The sequence below is a fragment of the Vulpes lagopus genome, chromosome 1 (assembly GCF_018345385.1).
Source record: "Vulpes lagopus strain Blue_001 chromosome 1, ASM1834538v1, whole genome shotgun sequence".
NCBI classification, from domain to species: Eukaryota; Metazoa; Chordata; class Mammalia; order Carnivora; family Canidae; genus Vulpes; species Vulpes lagopus.
The window spans coordinates 67,100,544-67,115,272 of NC_054824.1; positions in this window are offsets into that span (position 1 = coordinate 67,100,544).

Sequence of the window (14,729 nt, forward strand, 5' to 3'; positions counted from 1 at the left end):
TCAAATACCAAGTCAGCATTCAAAGTGCCAATTTTCTCATAAACATCTGCAGGGCAGCCCGGGTGGCTCAGCGGTTTAACGTCCCTCCAGTGCAGGCTATGGATCCTAGAGACCCGGGATCGAGTCCCACGCTGGGCTCCCTGCATGGAGACTGCTTCTCCCTCCTCCTGTGTCTCTGCCTCTCTCTCTCTCAGGAGTAAATAAATAAAATTTTAAAAAATCATCTGCTATAAGCTGAGTTGCCTCTCTAAAATGTATCTATTGAGCCCTAGCCCTCAGCGTGTCTATATTGGGAAATAGGGCTCTTAGGAAGTAATTAAGCTTAAATGAGTTCGTAAGAATAAGGTCCTTCTAAAGATTGGTGGCCTTATTAGAAGAAGAGCAATCTTTTCACACCCACCTCTCCTCCAACCTTGCACACCCTCTGAGGGGAGGCCATGTGAGGCTAAGTGACCAGCTGCAAGCCAGGAAGAGAGACCTCACCAGAAACAGAGCCCCGCCAGTGCTTTGATCTGGAACTTCAAGCCTCCAGATTGTGAAAAACAAATTTATGTTCTCTTAAACCTCTCAGGTTGTGGTATTTTGTTATGGCAGGCTTAGCAGACTCATCCATCATTTTTTAAAAGATTTTACTTACTTATTCGTGAGAGACAGAGAGAGAGAGAGAGATAGAGACACAGGCAGAGAGAAAAGCAGACTCCTCACCAGGAGCTTGATGTGAACTCTATCCCAGGACCCAGGGTCATGGCCTGAGCCAAAGGCAGATGCTCAACCACTGAGCCACTCAGGCGTCCCCCTTTTTTTGTCTTTTTAATTAGGAGCCAGGGCACCTGGCTGACTCAGTTGGTAGAGTGTGTGATTCTTGATCTCAGGGGTCGTGAGTTCGAGACCCATGTTGGGGGTAGAGATTACTTAAAAAAAATAAAAATCAGGATTCAAATAAGGTCCACATGCTATGATGTCCCATCTATTAACCAACCCTCTTTCCATTCATTGGTTTACTTCATTCTTTTTGTTTTCCCACACAATATAGGTAAGAGGATACTGGGTTGCTGGCCCTACAGGTCCTACAGTCAGGACTTTGCCAGTTGCAAGGCTGACCTCTGGATTTCCTGTCCCTGGTGCTTAGATCTAGGGGCTTGCTCAAATTCAACTTTATTTTATTTTATTTAAGTTTTTTTTAAAATTTATTTATTTATGATAGTCAGAGAGAGAGAGATAGAGAGAGAGAGAGGCAGAGACACAGCAGAGGGAGAAGCAGGCTCCACGCACCGGGAGACCGATGTGGGATTTGATCCCGGGTCTCCAGGATCACACCCTGGGCCAAAGGCAGGCGCCAAACCGCTGCGCCACCCAGGGATCCCTCAAATTCAACTTTAAATGCCACTTTTCCTGGACCATCCTTCCAGGTCTGGGGAGGCTTCTCTCTTTGGTACTCCTCTTCCCTCAACTGCCATGCCCAGTTTCTTCCTCTGCCTCCCACTAGACTGTACACTGGCTCCCTGTGGGCAGGGCATGTCCCCAGGCCCTGATCCCCAGCCCAACCCAGTGTCCAGAATGTAGTAGGGCCTCCGAAGGCATGTGGAATGGACAAATGTTACATCCTGAGCCCAGAGGCTTATCTAAGCCCTCAGCTCCCAGTATTGTGGGCTTCTAGAGCAGAGTCTAGGCCCCAACAGCATGATCAGCCCCTCATGTGGGGCCAGGAGAGTGTACAGGGGCACCTGCAGGAGACCACCTAGGAGCCCAACTCTGAACGTGGCACAGCCGCCATCAGATCTGCATTGGCCCAGGAAGGAGAACGTGATGCCCACACCCAGAACAATCTTCCAGAGCTCTGCCTCCCTGGTACCCCCCTTCCGTGATCTCAGCTTCTCACTGTACTCCCAGCCTTCTTCCCTGACTTCTCATGTCCAGGCACCCCTGAGGCTCTGTCCAGACCTTGGGGCCTCATTTACACATAGCCTCCACAGCCAATTCAGAATCTACCCCAGGGTTCCATAGGCACCCCTTCCTGCCCTCCAACCTCAGCCTCAGTATGCCCATCACTTTCAGGACATCACCAGGGACACATCCACCTTTGCTTCCAGCTCAACACACAGTCTCTAAAACTGGAAGAAATCCCAAATCCCTTGGTATTGCCGTGCAGACCCTCCTGGTCTGGCTCTGGTTAACCTTCCCAGCCAATTTCTACCAGGGTGAGATTGTGACCTTGAGGGGTGGCTCTGGGCTGCGTCAACTGCACTCAAGTGGAACCACAATTCCAGAATGCTATCCCCCACAAGCTGACCATGGATGGGGGGGGGCATAGCAGCCATGCGTGGGCCTGATGCCAGTAGCTCACTCACACTTGTTGAAGTGGGTCTGTGGGTTCTCCACCCACCTCCATCAGCTTGTCCAACTCCTGGGACAGCTGGGTGGTTAGCTCTGGGATAAATGGTGCCGGCCACTTCTGCAGTTCACCTGTGTCATCGAGGTTGGTGGCTTGGAGATGGTGACCCATTTGTTCTGCAGAGCCCCAGTTCTTCCTCACTGGTTCAGTTCATTCTTGCTCCCTCCATTTCACATCCATCTTCCCTTCCCCGCTGCCTGCCATAATGAGCTTATACTCAGAGGCACAGATTCTTTAAGCAACTTCCCTGGCAGCGCCTGGGTGGCTCAATTGGTTGAGTGTCCCATTCTTGATTTTGGCTCAGGTCATGATCTCAGGGTCATGGGATCAAGTCCCACATCAGGCTCCTGCTCGGCGTGGAGCCTACCTAGGATTCTCTCTCTCTCTCTCTCTCTTTCTCTCTCTTCCTCCCTCTGCCCCTCCCCCACCCCACTCATGTGCACTCTCTCTCTAAAAAAAATAAATAAAAATAAAAGACTCTCCTGAAGTAGCTTTCCTGTTGTACAAGGTTGAATCCCATACTCTCGATCAGTTCTGGTTTCTCTGCTTCTTTCATCAAATCTGACCTATTTGCTTTGGGCCAGTAACTGAGCCTCACTTTTCCTCATGTGTGAAATCACTTTTCCTCATGTGGGGATCATTATAGCACCAACCTCCTGCAGTGGTTGTGCAGATTAAAATAGGATAGTAACCTGTGTAAGGGCCCAGAGTGAGGCCTGGTACAGAGTAGACACTCAGGGAGTGCTGGCTGCAACCATTCCTGCTCCTGACCGAAGACCTTTGCTATGGTTATCCCCTGCCTTGACCAGTCAGTTCCTTTTGCCTGGAATGTCTCCACTCTGTCTACAGCGTGCTCACTTCCTCCAAAGAGCCCTCCTTGCTACCTACCACAGGAATTCCTTTCCCTCCTGAGAGAGCTGGTGTTCCTCTCTGATTTTTGTTTTGTTTGTGTGTGTGTGTGTGTGTGTGTGTGTGTGTATTCCTCTCTGTTTGCTCTGATCCCTCCTGCCCCACTATTAAGTAATGCACACAGTTAACAAGTATTTCTTGAGCACCTACTATGTGTCGACCTTGGGATAGAAGTTATAGATGAAAGACAGTCCCTTGCCCCTTAGCTCATAGTTTAATGAGGAAGATGGGCCCCTGGTAACCAGTAAAATATGATGTGGAGATGCTTTGAACAAGGGATCCAGAGAAGGGGCACCAAAGTCTGCAGAGAATGGTGGATGTTAGCAGAGTGAAGGATGAGTTAACTCTTCAGGTGGACAAGGTAGGAAAAGGCATTCAAAACAGAAGGAACAGCATGTGCAAAGGGGTGTGGGCCTGAGAGACCAAGGCTAGACAGAGGAGAAGAACAGACAGTCCAGCACATCTGGGTGTCCAGGCGCTGCAGAATGGTGGGACATGGGCTGAGGGGAGGCCGGGGGTCTTATAGGCTCCCCTGGCAGGTTCTGTCTGTTGAGCTGAGCTACTTGTGAGCTAAGGAGAGTGGGTGCAGTTTTAAGCAGAGGAGCCCCTGATCTGATGGGCATGAACACATCTCCTCTGAGTGGAGGCAACATCAGGGGTCTTGGGGTCCTTGGCATGGGTAAGTCTTATGCTTTCTCTCCTCTGCTTTCAAGCCCTAAGGAGGCTGGAAGAGCTCAGTCCCCTGCAGCTCAGACAGGGGGAAAGAGGGAGGGACAGTGGCAGGGAGGGATGCCCAAGCAGGAACTGCAGGACTGGGCAGTCACGTGGCTGACCCATAAGAAAGCTCTGCCCTGGGATGCAAAGAGGGCTTTGTGTGCAGACTAGGGACACCCAAAGGGCCTCTCCTTGGCAGCCCTGGAGCAGCAGGGGGCATTTGGGTGCTGCCAGGAAAAGAAGTGTCAAAGTTTAGGACCTGGGTGCTGTGTGTGTGTGTGTGTGTGTGTGTGTGTGTGTGTGTGTGAGATATGTGTGTGTATGTTGTGTGGTATGAGGGCTGTATACGTGTGTGTATTTGGTGTGTGATATGTGTATGTGGTATGTGTGTACGTATGTGTGCACACACAGGAAATTTCCAGGGCTTCATGAGGGCATAGCTTCTTCAAGGGGGAATGAAGCCTCCCAATGGGAACATTTATCTCTAGCAAGCCAAGGCCCAGGAGAGGATAGACTGGTGTGTTCCCAAGTTCCCCCCTTGCCCCCAGTCCCGCCCTCAGCCTCAGTCAAGCACAGCACCTGCTGAGAGCTTAATGGCCTGTGAGGGACAGGCTGGCCAGCGCTGTGGGATGATGTGGCTCCAGGGAAGATGCAAGCAGCCAGCTGAAACAGGTTCCTCTGGCTGGTACAGCCTTGCCACCCCACCTCGTGCCTGCATCTCCCAGCCCCTCTCCCTTCCCCCACTACTGGTCTTTGGGAGGCCCTGTGGGGGGACTGTTGGGGGGGCGGGGGAGCGCTCATCATACAGGGGCGGAGGCCACACCACCAGTGCCAATGGGAAAGCTGGGCCTTTTTGCCTGACCTGACTCAGGGGGAGTACACTGAAAGAGCTAGGGTCCTTTGTAGACTCAGCTTGCCTGCCCTCCCCCAAACAGCCAGAATTTTTTTTCCACTTGTCCCTCTGCTGGAAATTCCACCAAAGCTTTCTCCTAGGAGGACTGGGTGCTGCCGTGTGCCCCTTTCATGGGCGTGGGTGCCAGGCCTCAGGCAGCCGTCCCTTCCTTCCCTTCACCCTTCTCATAAAGCCTCCCCTATTTGGCTACTGTAGACCTCTGCCCCTCTGTGGTCTGGGTGGTCCTACATCTTTTCATCCTGAGTCAGTTAGCTCCGTGAGGGACACAGGGAGACCAAAGCAAATTCCCAGTGTGTGCTAGCCGAGGGCTGGCTGCCCAGGTGGAGGGTCTGCTCTCAGGTTGTGAAGGTGGCTGAAGGACAAGACAGCAGATATGTGTCAGCCCTGACGTGGGTGGCCAGGAGGACGTCAGCGAAGAGCATAAACAGCTCTTTCTTCTTCAGCGTGTGAACGATCAAGTTTCAAAGTTGGCATTCTCAGGGATTGGGCAAGGTTTGTGCCAGGCCCTGGCACCCACCCCACTATTCAGGAAAGACTCAAGGTCACCAGAGGCAGGCATCAGCTGGGGCCGAGGGAGGCGTCCTGGGAACCCGGGAATGAAGAGGGAGGGCCAAGTGTGTGAAATCGCAGCGGGGCTGGGCTAGCAGTGATTGTGCAGGAGGCAGGAGATATGCCCCTGGGAAGCTGAGACAGGGCAGAGGGAGGAATTGTGTTTCTGAGGGAGGAGAGGCCTCTCCCCGCCCCCTGCTCCCCCTGCAGAGCCAGGGCCCAGGTCCGGGCAGAGAGGCGCCAGAAGGGAGCCAGCCAGGCAAGGCCAGAGCCCAGGAACGGTGCCAGGCCTCGCCTGAGAAGACGCCCAGCATGTGAGCACACGGTCAGCGCGTGGGGCCTCACCCCCAGGTCACCCCTTTTATCTCCAAACAGCTGTGGGCCTTTCTTGAGATCCACCGGGTCCTCGGCAGCAGTGACACACGGAGAAACACAGCAGCTTGGGGAGAATAAAAACAGAACATGTTGCTCCTTCACAGCCAGCTGCCCTGCTCACGGTGACCTTTCTTCCACAACCCACTTCCCAACCTGGGCTACCTCTCCCCATCTTCCCACACAACAGCGGGACTCACGCTCTGCCTGTGAGCCCCCAACTAAATGCACCTGCTCTGTTACTAAGGTCCCCCCTTACATGTTTCCAGGAGCGCTGTTCTATCACCAACCACATGTGAACCCACTCAAATCCATTTCTCCCACAACGAGCTGCAAGATTCCCTCCTTCCTTCCCACCTGGCTTCTCCCTTCCTCCTTTCAACAGATAGCCCCTGTCCTAGGAACAAGGGCCAAGCCTGAATACTTGGCCGAGGCCTTAGTCCTTACAGAACCCTGAGCAAGCAGGACCACTGTGTCCTGGGAAGTAAGCACAGCACCTGCCATGTGGTGGCCCTCCCCAAATCTCTCCTGAGTTGGCAACAGGATGTTCTGAGCATGGAGGAAGGGATCTTGGGAGAGTGCAGAGTTCTCTTTCCTCAATCTTCTGCCTTCTCTGATCTTGGCTTTTGGTGTCCCCCCAGCACTCCAATGTGGTGAGCCCCCCACCCTCCCCCTCAGTTCCCCCCAAGGTAAATCTGAAGGAAAGCTGGCTGAATGTCCACTACTCTAACCTCATTTCCCCACTATTTTCCAAGTCTACATGAGGGATAGATCCAGCTTACATCTCACTGGGAGTCATAACCAAGTCCACAGCCAATGGCCTACAAGGCCCAATTGCCCGATCTCATTTCCAACACTTCCCTTTCTTGCTCTGCTTGAGCACTCAGCCTCTTCTCTGCCTTCCAACCTGTCAAACACCCACCTCCGGGCCTTTGCACTTGCCATCCCTCCTTCCTAGAACTCTCCTCTGCCAGATAGATGTCTGCATGGCTAACCTTCTCACCTCCTTCAAATCTTTGCTTTATGTTACCTTCTCACCAAGGCCTTTCCTCTTTCCCATACACTCCCCAAATTGCAACACCTTCACACACTCCCAGGCCTCCCTCCCTGCTTTATTTTCCTCACTTCTCACTTTCTCATATACTGACTTTTTGCATCTCCCTCACTAGAATATCAGTGCAGGGGACACGTGGGTGGCTCAGCAGTTGAGCTTCTACCTTCAGCTCAGGGCGTGATCCCCGGGTCCTGGGATCAAGTCCCACATCGGGCTCCCTGCATGGAGCCTGCTTCTCCCTCTGCCTGTGTCTCTGCCCCTCTCTCTCTCTGTGAGTCTCTCATGAATAAATAAACACAATCCTAGAAATAAAAAAAGAATGTCATTGCAGGAAAGCAGGCTTTTTTTGTTTCTTTTGCTTACTGCTATATCCCCAGCATCTACAACAGTGCCTGGCACACAGTAGGTGCTCAATAAATGTTGGTTGAAAGCTTCAAGGGGGAATTTATTTTCACAGGGCAGAAGTTCCTGGGCACCACAGCTGCACTCACTGTGAGCCCAAGCTCATTCTGCCTCTGGTCCCTGCTGGGACCAGTGGTAGTTTCCACTCCATTCCCAGGAGCGGGGGTGGGGTTGGGGGTAAGCCACACCTCCTTCACTGCCCCGCCCCTTTATACAGGAAAGGATGGGAGTTACACCCTGAGGATGCAACGCTGGCCATTGCACATGACTTTTCCCTTGGTTCAAGGAACCTGAATAGTTCCTAAACAATGCTTCCTGAAAAAAAAAGAAAAGAAAAAGAAAAAGAATAGGTGCACACTGGAATCACCAGTACGGGTTTTTTTGTTTTGTTTTGTTTTGTTTTGTTTTTTACCAGTACGGGTTTTTATAAAACATTTTATTATTTGTTTTAATTTGTTTTTGAGAGAGAGAGAGAGAACGCACTTGCTTGCATGAGCAGGGGGAAGGGCAGAGGGAAAGGAGAGAATCTTAAGCAGGCTGTGCACCTAGTGCCCAGAGTCTGAGGCAGGGCTCAATTTCAGGACCCTGAGATCATGATCTGAGCCAAAATCAAGAACCAGACACTTGGAAAGGAGAGAAAATGAGTGGGAAATATCAGTGAGGGAGACAGAACATGAGAGACACCTAACTCTGGGAAACGAACAAGGTGTAGTGGAAGGGGAGGTGGTGGGGGATGGGGTGACAGGCACTGAGGGGCTACTTGACAGGATGAGCACTGGGTGTTATGCTATATGTTGGCAAATTGAACTCCAATTAAAAAAAATATATATATATATACAAAAAATAAACAGGGGAAAAAAAAAAAAAGAACCAGACGCTTAACCAACTGAGCCACCCAGGTGCCCCAGAACATTTTAATTTCCAGACTCCATCCTCAGAGATTCTTAGTCAATTGTCTGGAATGAGGACTGGGTTCTTTCTTTTCTTTTCTTTTCTTTCTTTCTTTCTTTTTTTTTATTCCTTTAATGATTCTCATGTTCAACTAGGGTAGGCAATCAGGGGTCCAGATAATGTCCTGGCTGGGTTTTGGTATCCCTGATATCCCAAGGCTTGCAAAGTACCCAGAGTGAGCACAGGTACCCCAAGATGCCAAATGGCATTAGGTTCCTCCAACTGGGCAAGTTGTGGGCATGCATGGATATTCCTCAGCTCACCTCACAGGTAACTGTTCATGTGGGTGCATGCACACATGAGCACACGTGCATGCACACACACACACACACAAAAGACCAAACTAATTCTCAAAGGAGGCACAATCTCAACTAGGATTCACAAACTCAGATGCCAACTAGAACCACGTTGCAGCAGGTGTGTTGCTGACATGGGGAGAGCTGTTGACTTCTCCTGAGGGCAGCTTTTCCTATGCAATGACCTGTTGTCAAGACAGAATGCAGGTCTCCTGGTGCCAGATTTTGTTTTTCGTTTTCCCCCAAAGAATTTAAATTTGGGAATTTTAAATGCAACAATCCATATTGTCACTTAAAAATCCCGATGCTGCCAAAGTGTTACCAACCCCAGTTATAAAGTTGCTGACCTGCCGTATTTTGCAAGGCTGACCCCTGTCACAATGTGGTCAGGATTTCACCCAATCACTTTGGGGCAGTGTCCACCATCCTTCACATTCAGGATAGTAGGGAATTGCTGCCTCCTGAACCACACAATGCTTAACAGCTGCTTGCTCAGCTCTGTCAGGATTTCCCTGAAGTTTTACAAGAAAGGCTTGTCGCTGCTCTATGCTGGAGTCTGTTCCTACTAGCTTGTACAAGTCACTTGGGCCCATCTCTTCCCAACTCCATGCCCAGTAACATGTCACATTAGCAGCCTGAAAGCAGTCCCAGTGAGAGTATTCCCACCTTGTGAATTGGCAAGTGCTACAAATTGGGATTTTTTTTTCTTACTAGAGAACCAGTTCTCGAACTTACCAGCACAGGGCTGCAAACAAGGGCTTGGTAGGGGAGCAGTGGAGAAGGGAGTCGCTTTGTTTTTCTGGTTACATAAGAATTCACATGAATGTGTGCAGTTGACATTTTGACAGCACCTTCCCCCGGATACCCGCTAAGGGGAAACAAAAATCGTAGTCCTGAAATAGGTTTTCCTCAATTAAGGAATCATGGTCATACAATAAAATGCCCAGGTTTCATAAGAGTACAGCTTGGTGAGATTTTCCTAGTGCATCCAGGTGTGTAATCACTACCCCAACCAAGATGAATGTGTTCCTACCCCCCTAGAAAGTTCCTCATGCCTCTTTCCAGTCATTCTTCCCCTCTAGGTAACCACTGTTCTGATTTTTATCTCCACAGGTTAATTTTGCCTGTTTAAGAACTTTGTATAAATGGAACCATACAGCAGATGCTCTTTAATGTCTGGATTCTTTCACTCAGAATTATGTTTTTGGGACTCATCTGCCTCTGCCTTTGCCTGTATCAATAGCTCTTTCCTCTGCAGGGCTGAATAGTCTCCCATTGAATGATACCATATTTTTTTTTTTAAGATTTTATTTATTTATTTGAGAGAGAGAGAGAGAACACGGAGCTGGGGGAGGTGTAGAGGGAGAAGCAGACTCCCCACTGAGCAGGGAGCTAGATGCCAAGGCTCCACCCAGGACCCCAAGATCATGACCTGAGCCAAAGACAAATGCTTAACAGACTGAGCCACCCAGACATTCCTATATTTGATATTTATGGATTGCAGCAGAAGAAACTTCCTCTCACATTTTAGGACAAACAGGCCATGAGAGATTCAGATAGACATATCTTTATTTCTGGAGAGGAGAATGGTGGGGCGGAGCACAAAGCAAACAGGCATTTGATCCTTTCTGACACGAGGGTGAGTGCCATGCACAGTGAGATGCCACATCTCCTCACAGCGCAGAGGCCCTAATTCCCCTCTCCACTCTTGCATGCTTCATCCCAAGGCCTTGGAATCTGTTAGTCCCAAAGCTGTCTCCCATGTTTCTCCCAGAAGGCCTAGTGATGTCTCATGCCAATACATTCCTGGTGACCTGCACAATTCCTGAGATGATCAGTTATAATGTACCTTCTTTTGGCATAGTTAGAACAAGAGGTGTTTCCTAAATGGGTGGCTCTATCTTAGCACAGTTCTCTGCTGCCTTTCAGAGTCCCCTTGGACAGCAACTGCTTGGCTGTTACCAGCTAGTGAGAAGCCTCTTCCTCCTTGGGTGGAAGCAGTCCTACACCAGCAAGGTAACCAACCTGCTTTGCACAGAAATGGGTTGGATTGTACAAATGAAGGCCTACTCACAAAGAAGGGAAGGGTGGGAAGCTGGGAAAATATTCAAAGTAATCCATGGAGGAGATTTTCAAATCCAAAAATGAGATATCTCTCCCCACCCTGGGTGTTGTTTTTCATTTTTTTGTTTTTTAAGATTTTATTTATTTATTGGACAGAGAGAGAGAGAGAGAGAGAGAGAAGAAGCAGGAGGCACAGCAGAGGAGAGGGAGAAGCAGGCTTCCTGCTGAGCAGGGAGTTCTATGGGCAACTTGATCCCAGGACCTCAGGATCATGACCTGAGCTGAAGGCAGAGGCTCAACTGAGCCACCCAGGTGTTCCCCCACCCCTGAGAATTTTGACACTAATAACAGCCAGGATTTATTGAGTGGTGGCCCTGCCACTTTGTCATATTTCTTATTCCCAGTTCTTTTTTTTTTTTTTTTTTTAAGAATTTATTTGTTGGGATGCCTGGGTGGCTTAGCGGTTAAGCGTCTGCCTTCCAGCTCAGGGTGTGATGCTGGAGTCCTGGGGATCGAGTCCCACATCGGGCTCCCTGCGTAGAGCCTGTTTCTCCCTCTGCCTATGCCTCTGTTTCTCTCTCTCTCTGGATGTTTCTCATGAATAAATAAAAATATTTATTACAAAAAGAACTTATTTGTTTATTCATGAGAGACAGAGAGAGAGAGAGAGAGAGAGAGAGGCAGAGACATAGGCAGAGGGAGAAGCAGGCTCCATGCAGGGAGCCCAATGCAGGACTCGATCCCAGGACTCCAGGATCAGGCCCTGAGCCAAAGGCAGACGCTCAACCGCTGAGCCACCCAGGGGTCCCTTATTTCCAGTTCTTATTGCAGACCTTGGGAGTCAAAATTCAGAGAGGCTCTTGGGGCCACACGGCTGTGAGCAACAATGACAGAATTCAGAGCCAGACATGTTTGACTCCAGACTCATGTTTCCTTCGCCAGGGGGGCTCTTTCTAGAGAAGTCAACAACTGTAGAGCTCCAAGGCTGGAAGTGGCCTGCAGAGACTGTAATCTCAGGGAGAGAGGGATGGCCCTTTAAGCAGGGGCCATCTCCACACCAGCTATGAAAAAATGAAGGAAGAGTACCAGAGTGAGGCTGGCATCAGTCTGCCTCTCTGGCTTACATGTGATGGTGGCTACCTGAGGTATTGTTAGGAGATGTAAACTGCTGGGGGATGTGTGGTGGTGCTGAAAACTTGCTCTGTTATCAGAACTTGAGTCCAGAAGGTCTTTGTGGCAGCAACACCCTCCAAGTGACTGGCCTGCCCGGCAGTAGCCCCTGAAAGCCCAGGGTCATCACTCTGGACACCTGCCCATTGCCTCCTCCTCTTCCTCCTCCTCCTCCTCCTCCTCCTCCTCCTCCTCCTCCTTCTTCTTCTTTTTAAGATTGTATTTATTTATTGATGAGAGGCACAGAGAGAGAGGCAGAGACACAGGCAGAGGGAGAAGCAGGCTTCTTGGGGGGAGCCCAATGCGGGACTCAATCCCACGGGATCACGACCTGAACCGAAGGCAGAAGCTCAACCACTGAGCCACCCAAGTGCCCTCACCTGCCCATTTGCTGCTTTTGACCTCTGTTCAAGAACATGGGGTATCAGACTTAGGCAGATCTGGATCTGAATCCTGGCTCTGCCTCTTATTAGCCGTGCAGCCTGGGCAAGTTAACCTCTGTGGGTCTCCGTTTCATCACCTGTGGAAAGAATCCCCTGAGGGTAATCATCATAGCCTTGGCCTCATATTGTAATAATAAATGGAGTTAATACTTGTAAAGCCAGTAACAAGTGTCTGGCAGGACCTGGTAACCTGTGAAGGCATGCCTCACTTCCCTTAGCAGAGGAATCCCTGAATACAGGACAGTTGGTTGAATCTAGCTCTTGAAACTGCTCAATAGAATCCTACATGTTTTGGGGGAGGGTGGGAAGAGGTGGGGTGCCAGGACTTAAAGCTTGGCCTCTGGGTGGGGTTGATGTCTTGGTATGGAACCCCAGGGCTTAGTGGCAGTAGGAAGGCCCATGCTCCCTACCTCCCACCCAGAGCGAACAGAGACAGTAGTCAGAATGTTCTCACCCAGAACTAGTAATCAGGGAGCCTACATCCAGAACAAGCCCATCTTATTTACAGCAGGGTTAATTCTCCAGTACCCGGTGTGGCTTGCCCCTCCTCGTGTGAGGTCTGAACCCTCATGCTGACCTTACCATCACTTCAAGTCCACTCCTAACCTGGTTAGTGTGATGTCAACCTAGTTGCAACAATGAGTACTTACTATTTTGTATTATTCTCTTTTCATTATAATATTCAAGGCTCCAGGGATTGGTGGTTTATATACTTGGCAACTCTCAAGGTCTACAACAATCTTATTTCTTGTGAATTTTCTGCTGTGTGATCCTACTTTGGGGCATACAGGCCTTCCTAAAGTTTTCTTTCGATAAGTGTTGCTACCATAATAACTTTGTACAGTTTTTAAAAGTATTTTGCTTATTCATTCGTTTTCTAGAAAATATGTAGTGGGTTTCTACCATGTGCCAGGCACTGTGCCAGCATGAATAGGACGGTCCTGCTTTCAAGGAATTTACAATCTAACAAGAGAGACAGATAGCAGGCAGCCACAGAACTGTATGGAAAGAAATTGCAGGTGGTATTGACACCACATGGGGCCACTAACCCAGCCCAGAGCTAACTGCTTTATAGCTCTAAGTACTATTAAGTTTAAGTACATAAGTATATCTCTAAGTACTATTGCTAAGTTGCGCAGTAGAGGAAATCCTGAGCAAGATTTTATTTGATTCAATCATTCCAATAAGTATACTTTTCATTTCTAAACGATCTGTTTGGTTTCTTTTGAAATATTCCCGTTCTTTTTTCACACTGTCCTTTTTTCTAGTACTTTTGATTCTTTATTTCTAGTCGCTTGAAAATACATTTCCCCCTTAAAGTTTCTTCCAGATTGCCTTACTACGTCAAGTTCCCAGGAGTATTAATCTTCCTGTTTTGCCCATTCACTTTCATGATGGAATGTGTTTCTGAGTGGTCTGTAATTTTTTTACTGTGAGGATTTTTTTCTTCCTCTGGGTGTCCCTACAAGCCCCAGGTTGTGGAAATATAGCTATGGTGCAGTTTGCATTTGCTTCTGCTCAGTTTCCTAGGGATAGCATTGCTTTTAGCGATCTATTTTTACTTGAATTTCTGTCCTTAGGGAAATTGTTCCGTCACTTAAAACCAATTTACTGAACATTTGTTATATATTTATTTCCATATTTGGTGCTGTGGAGGATACAAAATAACATAAGGCAGCTACAGACTCAAAGGACCAAATATCCCCAAAAAGTTAGGTGACCACGTAAAGAAGAGTAAAAGGCCTAGTGGTGAGCACAGTCAAGTTCAGAAGGAAAAGCAGGTAGAGGGCAGCCTGGGTGGCTCAGCAGTTTAGCGCTGCCTTTGGCCCATCGCATGACCCTGGGGGTCCCGGGATCAAGTCCCGCATCGGGCTCCCTGCATAGAGCCTGCTTCTCCCTCTGCCTCTCTGTGTGTGTGTGTCTCTCATGAATAAATAAATAAAATCTTAAAAAAAGAAAAAAAGAAAGCAGGTAGACAAAGATGGTGGGGAAAAGCCCAGGAAAGGTGGTTTGCGTGAAGAAGTTTCACAAGTAAGGGAAAGTTAAACTACCCCCCTACACACCCTGACTTCTAGGTGGAGAGTTTATGTGCTTCTGCAACTTTACATGAGGCGGTGAATGAACTTTTTTTTTTTTAAGATTTTATTTATTTATTCATGAGAGACACAGAAAGAAGCAGAGACACAGGCAGAGGGAGAAGCAGGCTCCCGGTGGGGAGCCCAGTGCGGGACTCCATCCCAGGACCTGGGGATCACGACCTGAGCCAAGGGCAGATACTCAACCACTGAGCCACCTTGGTGCCTCTGAACTCGATTTTAAGGTTTCTGTTGAGAAAGCTAAATCAGAATCCAGGCAAAAGGAAGTCATTTATTTTTTATTTTATTTTTTTTTTTAAAGGAAGTCATTTAAAGTGCTCCTGGGAGCTGGAGGTAGTTTTGATGAAGGTTGTATTTGAAGGGGAAAATGTGTAACTTGAAAGGGCTAGAAAGCTCTGTAGTGA